Source organism: Chelonoidis abingdonii, unplaced genomic scaffold (genome assembly GCF_003597395.2).
Source record: "Chelonoidis abingdonii isolate Lonesome George unplaced genomic scaffold, CheloAbing_2.0 scaffold0476, whole genome shotgun sequence".
Lineage (NCBI taxonomy): Eukaryota > Metazoa > Chordata > Testudines > Testudinidae > Chelonoidis > Chelonoidis abingdonii.
This window is the reverse complement of record NW_027424737.1, coordinates 51,261-55,750: the sequence shown is the minus strand read 5'-3', so window position 1 is coordinate 55,750 and position 4,490 is coordinate 51,261.

Here is a 4,490-nt window from a genome sequence, read left to right as displayed (position 1 = left end):
GAAATGTACTAATTGTTTGCAGCTGTAGCTGTTATCTTCTGAGTCATTCCTGGTTTCAGAATCACCTCATTGTCCTGGGACCAAGAAGTGGAATGAAAAACCTATAAAACATGTAAGAGTACTCCAGATTATCTAGCTATTAATAGCATGCCAATCACCATGGTATCCTATGTCCTTCCTTTGCTTATTGGAACATCTCTGAGGGTGAGATTTACCTGCATTTAGTTTTTACTGTATTAGGCTTAGACTTACATGTTCTATTTTATTCTGTTTGGTAATTTACTTTGTTCTGGCTGTTATTACTTGGAACCACTTTAATCTGACTTTTTTATTTAATTAATCCCGTTTTTACATGTAAATTAACCCAGTGTATGTATTAATAGCTGGTGGGGGGCATATATGCTGTGCATATTCTCCCTCTCAGTGTTATAGAGGGAAACAATTTAGAGTTTACCCTGTTTATAAGCTTATACAGGGGGTAAAATGGATTTATTGGGGGCTGGACCCCCTGGGAGCTGGTATCTGAGTGCTGGAGACAGGAGTACCTTCTTGAGCTGTTTTCAGTGAAGCCTGCAGTGTGCGGGACGTGGTTTCAGACCTGGATCTGTGTTTGCAGCAGGCAAACGTTGTCTGGCTCAACAAGGTTTTAAAATACTGAAGTCTCAGCTTGGCAGGGGAAACAGGCCTCAGAGGCAGTCTCAGGACATCCGCTGGCAGTCCCAGGAGGTTCTGTGACCCAACCCATTTTCCACCCAACACACTGGTGTATAGTCAGCAGGAATTCTGTACATAGCTTGATTGCTTTGAGACACTGGTAGTGATTTTAGTGAGTTTTGGGTGTGGTGGCTGAGAACAGACAAAGTGATTATGTTCTGTTATTTTCTGATTGCTTATTTTTGGTAAGGACCATAGTGACAGAAAAATAAGCAATTAAGTAAGAGTGAAGATCAGGAAGAAGCTAGAGCTGCGACAAGTTGCAGACTGTAAGCCTGATTTAGGGTGTAAACTCACAATAATTATTAATTGTCAATTTTAATTTCATTAATATAATAATAAATTACTAATAGTAATAGTATGGTTTTAGGGTCAACCATCTTTGGTCAGAGATAAATGATCTTGTCCCGCATCAGGCTCCACAGGAATTTAACAAAGGACCCTTGGGGGTATGATAGGAAGCTCGCACCTCAGACAATTATAGCCTTAGAAGACTTTTATTAAATCAATAATAGTAATAAATGGTCAAAATACCCAGAGTTATAAAAAGTTAACAATTGCCATTACTGTTATTCAAAAGAAAATATATGTTATGTTTGTATTATATGGAAACAAAGCTTTGGTTAACCATACTCACACCCTTCCTTGATAACCTGAGGGGTAAGAGACACAGGACCAGCCTGGCAGTTCAGGGTTCTCAATTCTTGAGTGGAGAGATTGCAGTGCTTAAAGAAAACTAATGCTAGAGATAACTTAGAGTTTACTTGACTACTTAAACTTAAAATCAAACCTAATAAACAAAAACTAAGAATAAAAGCTTAGGGAAACCAAGCTTAGCTTAGTTCCTTTGAAACTTAAAGTTTAGAAGAGCAAGTACAGCCTACTACTAGTAGTAGTCATAGAGATAGATAGAATTAGATAAATAAAATAAAAAGTGTGCATAAGTAAGTGTCAAAGTTAGAATCAGGACTCACAGTTTGTTAGACCACTCTATTTTATTAGCACAGCGCTCTGCTAATAACACCCAGATAATGTGAGCGGCCATGCAAGACCAAAACAGTCTTATTTATAACAGATGAAAGAGCAGGAATTAAACAAAAGGGACAAAGAGAGCAAAACAGTAAATTCACCTGGGGCACACCATGCCATATCCTAGTTCCTACTAACTCTTATCGATCTAAAGCTAATACTTCACCAATTGCCCTTAAATGGAGGCAATGTGTTCTTACATTAATGTCTGCATTCCTGACACATGGATTGCAGCATTCCAGTAAATTTTGCTTAAAGGTACAGACAGCATTTTCTTTAATCCTTTCTATTGTTACAATATAATTTCATTCTACTTCACAATCCCTCCTTTTGGTCACACTTCGCCATGACCAAACATTTTACTGGGTTCCACATATTAACCGTTTTTTATCTCTTGGTTCATCACGATATTCAAAATCATCATATCAGCACTCTGTTTTGGGCAGTCACCTGGGTAGCATATTTTACACAATTCTGGATCAACAGGAGATTAACTGAAAACATACAAAAATCACTAGGATCCAAACAGGAGAGTCAGGGCTCCCTGAAACAACCAGTTTCCTGTGCCAGAGAAATTGAACAGGTTACTTAGCCACTTTCATCAAGAACTCAGCTCTTCATGGGGAAGATATGCCGATTTGTTCTAAGTGGCTAGCTCGATCTATTACCTCATTGGTATTGTAAGGTTAAACACACAACATTATTTTCCAATGAGAGCACAGGTCCCACCTTTGGCCACCAGCACTATGTCCAATGTCTGACGGTTTTGGAGGGCCATCTGTCGGATCACCCCTGTCTCTTTGGCCAGGGTTTTTTAAACTCTTCCCTGGTTTCATTTGCCATTATTTCAACTACTGCTTGTAAGCTCAGGAGCCTTTTGCATGGTGTTTTTTTATTACTCTCCAAGTGGATAAGGGAACCGCAATGGTCTCTTCCCAGGTTAAGGGCTTATGTGTATTTTATATACCATAAGTCTCTTCTTTTTTGCTTGAAATTACGGAGGCGTTCTCGTGGGAAGGACCCTAGCACTTCAGGAAGTTGTGGGAAGAGTCAGGCGGGATAACAGTTACCTGACCAGTTAACTGGTAATGCAGTATAAGCTTTGGTTCCACAAACCCAATGATGGCCTATTAAGGCCGGGAAGGGTCAATTGCACCCATTTGTTACATAGGTGGAAGGGGATGCAGATAGACTGAGGGGCACTGCCAGAGGGCAGTGGCCTCGAAGAGGACGCCGCTGAGCAGGGAGCAATGTGGGTCCAGAGACGCCGATCAGGAGCAGAATAACTGACGGGACACCACCAGGAGGGGGCGCTCCACTGGAAACGAGCTAATTCCCAGGAGTGACCAGCAGGAGGTGCCAGGTGGTGAGTCCCAACCCGTTTACACCCATACACTATTGGCCACAATATTTTGAAGGCAACAGCTTTTTCCCAGATCTAGCCCTGTCCCATTACACACCCAATGCCAATGACCTTTTCCCTCCATCACGCTTGTCCATTTAGATACATTTATTCCCACTGCTTCCCAAGTGTCATTGCCGATCCATATTTTGTTAAACGGACAAGGTCCTCCAGTGAGGTCTGGAGAATTGAGTGGCATAGCCAGGACAGGAACACCAGCTTGAGAGTGGGCTGGGATGTGGCTGCAGATCCAGCAATTAGAGATATTATGGGTCTGAGCTACCCACACTTGCTGCTGGATAAAAGAATTGTCATTGTGGGCTCCCCAGACCTTAAGATACCAGCAGCTGAGGAAGAGGCGCCACCACAGGTGCATGATGGAGGCAAGGCCCTTCTGGTTCTGACAACCTCAGTTGAGGGAACCGCAGTCACGGTTTTGTCCACCAGGCAGCAGGAGCTAGGCTCGCTACTGCTTCTTTTGGTGGGCCTTGCTTTAGGTTGTCGTCCACTTCTGGCAACCCTTATGAGAGCGTAGATTGTAACGTATTGCAGGCTGTTCCTTTACATCTTCTTATGGAGTCAAAATTGACTCTGCGCGGTTCTGAGGTGATGATTGGTTCACCGGGGAGAGTGTCTTCTTACACTGCGAAGCATGTATCCACACTGCGATGCCAGATAGTTTAACAGCCGTCTGGTTAGTAAGCAGTACCTGACGAGGACCCTTCCATCGGGGTTCTAAGGCGTGTTTTTGATGATGGTGCCATATGTAGACCCAGTCACTTGGCTAGAGATTGTGGCAAACATCGGAGGTGGGTTCCATCGGCCAAGCGGCTTGAACCTGTGAATGGAAGTGACTTACGGCTTGCATTAGTCCCTTGCAATATTGAAGGAGTGTACTGTGAGTCAAGTTCAAGTCTAGGACAGGAGTAATGGCAGCCACAGCTCGCACAGGGCGTCCCATAACAATTTCAAAAGGACTCAATTTATGCCTTTGGGATGGAGTGGATTGCATTTCCATAAGGACCAACGGTAAGGCTGCTGGCCAGCTTAACCCTGTGGAGTCACAAATCTTAGCAAGCTTATTCTTAAGTACACCATTTTGCCTTTCCAAAGCACCTGCACTTTGTGGGTGGTAGGGACAATGCAGCAGGTGTGGGATATGTAATATACGATCCAGGTGCTGAACAATTTGTCTGGTAAAATGTATACCCCGGTCATTGGACAGAGTGGCAGGAATTCCTTTGGCAGGCATAATATGATTTAACAAACATTTGGCAACAGACAGTAAGTCAGTCTTGTAACAGGGAAAGGCTTCAATTCAACTAGAAAATAAACATACCATAAC